Source organism: Apostichopus japonicus, chromosome 4 (genome assembly GCF_037975245.1).
Source record: "Apostichopus japonicus isolate 1M-3 chromosome 4, ASM3797524v1, whole genome shotgun sequence".
Taxonomy (NCBI): Eukaryota; Metazoa; Echinodermata; class Holothuroidea; order Aspidochirotida; family Stichopodidae; genus Apostichopus; species Apostichopus japonicus.
Genome location: NC_092564.1, coordinates 7,108,677 through 7,117,921, shown reverse-complemented (window position 1 = coordinate 7,117,921; position 9,245 = coordinate 7,108,677). Strand labels below are relative to the sequence as shown.

The window sequence follows — 9,245 nt, the reverse complement described above, 5'->3', positions numbered from 1 at the left end:
TAAATGAATTAATAACTAAACACACTATTAATAAATCATTTGTGAAGTGTAACAGTGACAAATGTATACAAGATAAGACGTGGGTGACAGTTTTCATTTGAGACCTTGTGACACACGATTAACTTTTAAACTAACATACACTCTAAGAAAATATGGTTCCACATAGAACCAAAACTGGTTCTTGGACTTGTCCCGTATGCAGAACCTTCAATGGTTCTTAACGAGAACCCTTTTCATGATGGTTCTAATAAGAACCCTACGAAATGGTTCTCGAAAGAACCATAAAAGGTTCTTTCATTTTGTCCCGTATGCAGAACCCCTAAGGTTCTATCAAGAACTTTTATGACTAAGGTTCTTTTGAGAACCCCTTTGAATGGTTCACGAAAGAACCATAAAAGGTTCTTTCATTTTGTCCCGTATGCAGAACCCCTAAGGTTCTATCAAGAACTTTTATGACTAAGGTTCTTTTGAGAACCCCTTTGAAATGGTTCTCACCAGAACCATAAAAGGTTCTTTCAATTTGTAGCTGTGTGCAGAACCCTTAAGGTTCTACCGAGAACCTTTTCAAATATGGCTCTCAGGGGAACCCCTTTGAAATGGTTCTCACAAGTTCTTTGGAAGGTTCTTACTTTTTACTGTTCACAGAAGCCATGAAGACCAGAAAATAGTATTAAGTTGCAGCTATTGTGAGATGTGTACAATTTTTGCTTACAATAATGTCAGAAGTCTGATGATGTTCTGTCAACTTGCAAATAACTTTATTCACTTTAAAATTCAGCAAACCACGAAACAAACAAATCTTGTCAATTATCTATTGCATGAAATATCAATTAGATTCAAAATGCTGAAATACAATAAAAAGACATTACCTTTCGTCATATCACAACAGCTTTGTGATTTACATCCAAAAATTGTAGAATGAGCTGATATACAATGTGGAATTATTCAATCACTTAACAGTTCTCTGAGGAATGCAATGTTGGGATTATGCCAAATGCTGTATGCTTTGTACATGCACAATCATGAAATACAAACTAAAGAATAACTCAATAACAACTGCACCACACCACAAAATATTCAAACATGCAAGTGCATGTAAGTGAAATTAATCAGGTGAAACAATGTGTTCTCAAAGACTTCTCCTACATTTACTATAAGCTGTGTAGTGGTCATTTACTCATCCCTGCTAATTCGACTAGTATATTGCGATTCAGTGTGATATTACAATCCCACCTACAATTTTTGTGAACCAACACTGAAAGCTTTGATGTATGTTGTTCTGGCTTATCTTGTAGCAGTTACCTTATACCTCAATGGAATGTACATATTTCCAGCATTCCTATATGGTATCCAGAGCATGGTAATCATACTCTTCACCTGGTGAAAAGGTTAACTACTCAGTGGTTCTTCTGACTTTATAGGCAATGTAATGTTCTACAAATGCTTCTGCCATCATTATGCAGCTGCAAATAAGCCACATATTACAAGAATATAAGATATACTTGATTTCAACAAATAAATGGGATTTCTTCTTCATGAAGCAACTCAACCACAAAGCAATCATTATGCTCCTCAGCTTCAGGTTCTTGTGAATGCCGAGCATTGTGGCAACGACGGATATGTTTTCTGTAAGATCCCATTTTGCGATATTGGGTTGATGTGCATGAGCTATTTCGAGGTGTCGACAAAGCTTCTGCAGTGAGAAAAAATGCCTTTGACGAGTACCCCTGCAAAAGTCACAGTCATATGGAATATGCATTGTGCTGTGGAAATTTGATTCAGATCAATGCAGAAAGCAGTCGCAGTATTGGAGTTGGTATTTTTGGCCCCTCATCTTCTTTCTTGATACTCATCATGTAACGTTGTAGGAATCCCAGAGTGTTGGCTGCCTCTGGGGGGTACTCGATCCCATGCACATAGTACACGGCCATCAAGAGTACCACTCCATACCAGATGCTGGAAATCCCTTGACAGACTTGTCATCCTTTGGCCCATACAGAGATGGCATCAGGTTTGATGGTACTACACTGTAGCACTAAAACTGGTGTTGGCGACACTAACTCCTGAAAAAGGAAATGATAGATAACAATTAGAGTACATTGACATATGGTTGACCACAAAAATTCCATTGTTAACTCTGGGACTGTCTGATGTGTCAGAGTTATGGTGGTACTATTTTTTTTCAATAGCTGCAGGCAATTTTGTGCCAAACATATGTGAACATTTTGCAGGTATCGGCACTCGGCAGAGTTAGTAAAAAAAAACAATATACAAGTGAAAACCAAGCGGCTGATTCACATCTAAAGGCAGGACTGTTTAGGATTTTGAACGCAACTGCACGGTTAAAGTGAATACTGACACTGTCGATCCGTGTCAATGTGTATTTTCTAATGGTAGTGATTACATTTCCCCATATACTGTGTTTTTGCCCTTTTCTGTTCAAATTCCAGTGTCTACACTGTATGTATTACAAGGGTAGAGCACATTGTTAGTAACGGCGGCCTCCGTGTGAGAAGTCAGACCATAGATCGGGGTCCAGACCTCTGAGGGGGGGGGGGTTGTTTCACTTCGCATACCCGATCACAGGATACTCCCTAACTGCCGGGCTGTTGGGAGCTCAGTGATGCACTCTTCTGCTATCTCTAGAACACAAGGAGTCTGACCATGGGTGTTCCAGGAATACATTCGCTACCAGCTCCCAGAGCGGGTACTCAAGCTATACTGTATAATCATTGACCATTGTCAGGTCCTTTAGTTGGCTGGGGTCAAGCCTCACAATGCCAGATACAGCCCTCCTTGGCATCCTGAAGATACGAGCCTTATACTTACAATAGACAATCTTTGATCACTCCTGAAGAACTGAGAGTTCCAAAATGACATAATCAATTGAATACAGGCACACCTTAAATGTTAAACAGCAGCAACAACCTATCTGCTCCTGGACTAATGGTCATTTTCACAGTAAATGGTGTAACTTTGCGTTTTAAGACCTTTTGTCAGTAGTGGCCTCATGAAGCGACTCAATTCATGGACACTTTGCCACATGATAGCTTGTCAGGACATTCACAACTATTTTCATACTTTATGATGTAGTTTAAGCTTCATAAGTAGTTTTCCCGATAATTAAGATATTTATGTACATGATTCTGGTGGAAATGTTCATGACAAATCATGTTGAAACTTTGGTGTCAGAGTGCGTCAATTTACACCCTTTACTGTGAAAATGACCATATACAAGAGGAACTTACCTTCTTGTCCGAAACATACAAGAACCCAGGCTTCTCGTCGAAGATGTACGGTAGAGCCATCAGAGCGACAGAATACTCCAGGTCTGCCAATAAAACCTAAGATTGGAAAATAAAGTTCTGTATCACTACATTTTCAAGTGTTATAAGGCAGCAGTCATAATCAGACAATGAGCAATGTTGTGAGAGGTTACTACCACCATGGTACAATGTATGTATGTGTCTTTGCATTGCGGCAACTGATGGAAAAATACAGAGAAGGCCAACGACAGCTGCAGCGTATCTTCATAGATGTGGAGAGAGTGCCCCAAAGCGAAGTATTGAAATGCCCAAAAGAGAAAGCAGTACATCCAGCTGATAAAGGATCTGTACGAGGGCAACCTGACCCAGGAGAATGTACCGCGAGAACCATAGATGCATCTGCCGTCACTGCCGGAGTCCACCGAGGCTCAACGTTAAAGACCGCATAACATGGCCATTCCATTATGTGTGCAAACAGAGTAGCTTTTTCCCTTTCCAACGGTACCATTTTTAAGAAAATGGGAGGTACCGTTGTTGAGAAAATTGATTTCAAACTGTGAATATCCCAGAGATGTCATTCCCAAAATAGAGCCAAATATTCATAATTATGAGGCTATGACGTCACCGAATGAACCAAATGAACACCAAATCTATACCCCCCTGTGCTATTCCAACGGGGAAATGAATCAGTATCATTCGTCACTGAAATCATGAGATAGGGGGCATGAAGTCAAGATTCTTTATGAACCCTGTCCCCAATAACCATATTCTGTTGTCGGTAGTTCCAACTGCTGTGAAACCCATGATGAAGAGCAACAACATTATACTTGTGGTTTTATCGGCTACACTTTTTATTTCTGGCTAGTAACTGGGATTTCCATGTTAAAGATCCTTGCCGACTTTGCTCTGGACTGGCAAAAAACGAAGTTGCTTGTATGTGAATTTCACCCATCCCATTTCTAATCCTCATGAGCCAAGGATTCTAAACAACCCAATCATCACCACTCTCTGTCCCATTTGCCTGAGATAATTTATTATAACTCGGATTGGAAGTTTATTTGTCGGCCCGACAAATAGCCTTTGAACAGTGATTTATGGAATTACATGAGCAGTTAGCACAAATATCCCCACGTTGGAATAACATTGTAATTGACTTTGTAATTAACATTGTAATTGACGGGTTAATTGGGGTCAACTCATAGCATGCAAAATCGATCAGTTCAACATACAGAGAGCAGGCAGCAGTTCCTCTTAACTTTTTCCTCAACAACGACAGGGTTGTCGTTCGTGATTTGCACACACACACTGTACATATGGAGTACTATGCCTATGTAGTATGTACTGTACAGTCAGTGTACAGTACGACAGTATGATATACGTAGGCATACTGTCAGTGTCAAATGCTGGTCGACTGCAGCTTAGCCTCTTTCTAATTACTTGTTGAATAGCAGATATCCAGTGTCTCAGAACCAACAAGTACAGACACCTTTTCATCCCTTATGCAATAACAGACCACCAGTACCGCCAAAAAGTAACTAGACAAATTTGAATGCAAAGAGGGCAATGATTGCACTGTGAGTACACTCTCCCTGCAATCCTAATTTCCTAACAATATTCCCCTTTCGATCAAAATTGTTCAGCTGCTCCTTCACCCCAGTAAAGTTGCTCTGCTCACACCTTATTCTCACTTGTTCATCTAATTTCCCCGTTCTCTGTCTACAATAGAACAGAGTACATGGGAGTTTGATTGCAATTGTCTAGTTACTTTCAGGCAAGACGGTTTTTTGGACCAGTTTCTACCTAAATATCTTTATGGGTTCTCGCTTACCCTCCAGTAATTCCCGCCCATCATTTTCCACTCTGATCGACTTACTAGTAAATTGTAAGGTAAAATTATGTGATAACATACACTTCTTGTCCTCTTCAAGAAGGACTTCCTCCTCCTACCGGTAGGCACGCATCAGCTCTTTTGCTTTGGTCTTCTTGGAACCGTTCTGGATTATCTTTGGTGCATATTTTTCTAATGCAGTCTTCATTTCAACAACAACGTTCCTCCCTGTCAGCATTTCCAACTCATTGCAAAGCTGTATATGAAGATAAAAGTGAAATATATACCAAAATTAGACATGATTTGTTGAAAAGGCAGCCCTTTGGACTCCCTCCAAGCCACACTGAAAAGGAATATCCACCTGACTGATTAATTAGAGATCAGTTTTCTACTCTGCTAAGGGGGTTGCAGGGTTGCTTCTGAAGTCCAACTTGAAGCTCCCTCAGCAGGTCATTTGCAGAGCTGGGATGCACAGTGAAAGTCCTATTTATACTTCACTTCCTTAAATGGCGACGCAACGGCAAAATACGCCTATATCATAAACCTACTATAATATTTGTATATGAAGTACGCATATACTAACTGCTATGATAAAGATTCGCTAAACTAAAACCATGCACGGTAAAGCTCGTCTATGGTGGCACGCTCGTGAGTGGTATAAAGTTGGCTAGCGAAGAAATAGATAAAACTTGGGGCTAAACTAATTCTGAGCTCAGAATACAGTAACGCCCTGGTGATATAGCCGGCAAATGTACGCTTAAACGCCTTTGAAATACTTCTAAAGAAGCCTAATTTTAATACTATATCAAATGCTAGGGAGTTCGTATCTTAGTGACAAAATTTTACATGAATAGACTTGCCCACGGCACTGGTTGGAGAGAATGCTATGAGACACACGGCACACACCCTCTCACTGGATTATCTCCTGAACTATCAACAATTGTAGCAGTTTTATGGACTGCCTATCCTAACAGGATAGGCAGTGTTTGCTGAATTGATGTTGTTTCTGAAAATAGAGATTTTTGTGAAAAATGTTCCAACTATTGCCGCTCTCCCCACATACCCTATTCCAATACGAAGCAAACTTGCTAAATTGGGGAAGAAGAATAACACATCAGTGGTGATCCCTAGAATGTTTTATCCATTTTGGATAGCCTACTGTAGGCCTACATCTTCCTTTATTTTTTAGCTCGATTGTTTGTTAGCCTAGGTGGTCAACACATGGTCACACCAATAAGCCTTATTCCGGATGACGTATATTGACGTGATCGCAATGCATTGTGGTATAAATTTTGCCAAATTGTGGCCAGAAACACTTTGATTTAATTTTCCCTCAATTTTCTGCATGTTAGTGATGCATTCATTCTTCATGAGCTCATCATAATGTATTCTTTTTATTATTCTATGGTTTCAACTGTTGGTTGGTCAAAAACATATTTTATGGATATTTTAAAGTTGACTAAAGTTGGAATGTTGTCTAAAAACTGACATTTGCCCGTGTTTGAAGCACCCTCAGTAGCCTATATCTGGAATAAGGCTTAGGCTAGGACTATATAACAAGGTATCCGAACACTGCGGGTGCCCGAATACTGGGGACCTAACAATACATTCCAATATTACCATAGCAACGTGTTCTAGTAGCGCTATGAACGAATAACAACTTAGCTACTTATTTTCAACCATAATATATGCAAAACAGGCTGGTTTTTCATCATCTTGACCAAATAAATCTAGATTTTGTATGATAATTCGAAATATTCATTTCCAAGAAATTTTCGAATGGAATTGTTGTAAATTTACTCCAAGTTCTGCCTCATTCTTAGTCTTTTTTGCCTAGTACACTGCATCTGCTTAATCAGGTGTAAGCTAAGTTTGTTATTTAGGCCTCCCTCCCCCGTAACCCTAAAATTCTGGTAAAAACGCTTATTTTTTTTAAAGGATATTACCGTATCAATACTGTAGTGTAGGTATAGCCTAGGTACTGTGTGCCTGTTCACAACCGCTTGTTCCATTAAGAACAGTAAACGGGTCTTTTTAGCAAACGTTAACTTGGAAGTTGGACAGAACTGTCTTTTTAATAGCTCCATATTTTACAATTTCGACTATAAAGATTCATATCAGGATTGTGGGTTGGTGTATCAGATGCTAAAGGTTCGGTACAGACATCATCTGATTTTTTTTTAAGGGATTTTGAAGAAATTTGTGCTGAAAAAGCTTAGGGGGGCCTAGGCCTAGGTGCGCACTATACAGGCATCCCAATTCCCATGCTATAGTATCGGCTAGCCTAGGCCTACTCCATCGTATGTGGCTGAAACCCGGTTGAGCTGTGGCAGAGACAGTAAGGTTCTAGTGCTCTTTGAGACTATTATAATGTTATCGTAATTAATTAATTAAATGTCCGGTCTTCCTACAAATATGGCCTAGACTAGGCCTATAGCCCTACAGAATTCTGTTGACTATAGAATGGGCCTAACGTTAGGCTATGCCCATACAATTATAAAGTAGGCCTAGTACGTTAGGCTAGCCTAAGCCGAATATTATTTGCTCAATGGACATTAATGTCGATGAAGGAATCGTTTGGTATTCACGTCTATTCACCAAGGGTCGACCCGATAACTTATTAGCAGGTCTGCGCTGGAGTTGAATTTAATTTTCGGTCTACATGTTTCTAAATTAAAACTGAAAAACTCACCGCACCGGGGCTTCAACTTCTACTCGAACATGATCGACGGTACGTGACGCAAGAACTGCACGCAATATACATATAATGATGTACGTAGGTAGCACGTAGGTTACATACACAGTGCATATTATGTACGTAAAGGCGGCGAACTTCGGTGCACTCACTATACTATTACATGTAACATGTACGTTTGGTCAGACGGAACTTTGGAGCCCGCGAAAAGTGGTCGAAATTATTACGCAAATTCCACTCAATGCGTTGTATTCAAATAAACGATTTTGTTCACAAGTCAAAACAAATTCCATGGTAAAGTGAGAAAATGGGATTATTAACACTTCTATACACTTTATTATTCCCTTACAATTACATTTCCCGATGAAAATTGCCGAACTTGTTTATTCATAGATCATGTACACACTTGTGATAAGTACGATTAGAACCCCTATTCGTGCAATTAGGGGTTCTTTGTGGAACCATCTTGTACCCAGAACCTTTTCTGTGTGGGTATGGAACCAAGTAGAAACGAATCAAGAACCTTTATGGGTTCTTCAAGGGCACATGGTTCTGACGAGAACCATTCTTCATTTCGAGAACCCCCTCTAGAACCCTTTTTTCTTAGAGTGTACATAAGACATCGGTTCAGCCGGGAGATATGCGTCGCAGGCATTATCCTCACCGCGGCCCCAGTCTTGGTATTCCGGGGGGGGGGGGCAGGATAGGGAGGGGAGGGGATGGGGTCCGAGGGTTTGGGAAGTTTATAAGTGGTGTCAGTACGGCTTGATAAAACAGTTCATCTAAACAGTCGTATTTGGAGTTCAAATAACGACAATATATTAAAAACTTGAACTTTCCCCCTGAATCGTCCATTAAATGTCAAAACGGTGGGTGGGGGGGGGGGATCCGGGTAGAGGGGTTCGGTGCTCTGTTTCGCGTTTTCTCCATATTCCATAGGATATCACGTTGATGTATTGTGTGACGGGCATTGTATTTTAATAGTTAGGCCAGAACGATTGCTAATTCCTTCTACAACTTCAAAGCAACTGATTATATTATGATTATTATTCTGATTATAATTGATATAGAACGTGTAGCAAAGGTTCTACGTTAACTTTTTAACCATTTTTGAGGCAGGTTCAAACTTACTTATCGGGACTAAGAAGATGACATTTACAACCCTTGCATTTTCCAACCAACAAATCCCGTTTCAACTTCGCACATATATGTACATATATCACCATGCCATGATGTGTCAACGAAAATGCTTGTAATATTATTATATGGAGATTCAGACACTAACTTCTTAACGACTTTATAAAACTGACTACAGGTGGTAACAACTTTTGAAGGAAGTTTTGGTTGATTTCATTCACTTAAATGTTAGTATTTACAGAAAAAAAATTAGGTCACGAAAGAGTGAACAAGTTTTTTGTATTATTTACTTTCCGACGTTACCTGGATATGGACACGC

The 9,245-nt window shown here is 39.8% G+C and overlaps 1 long non-coding RNA gene across 1 annotated transcript; it reads right to left on the bottom strand.

Annotated features, from left to right (window-relative positions):
* Window positions 1–734: 734 nt before the first annotated feature.
* Window positions 735–8,402, bottom strand: LOC139966302 (uncharacterized). The gene is made up of 4 exons (XR_011792541.1): window positions 7,787–8,402; window positions 5,176–5,350; window positions 3,249–3,344; window positions 735–2,063 (listed from the first exon to the last, which is right to left on the bottom strand). It is a non-coding gene; the product is annotated as an uncharacterized lncRNA (long non-coding RNA).
* Window positions 8,403–9,245: the final 843 nt, after the last annotated feature.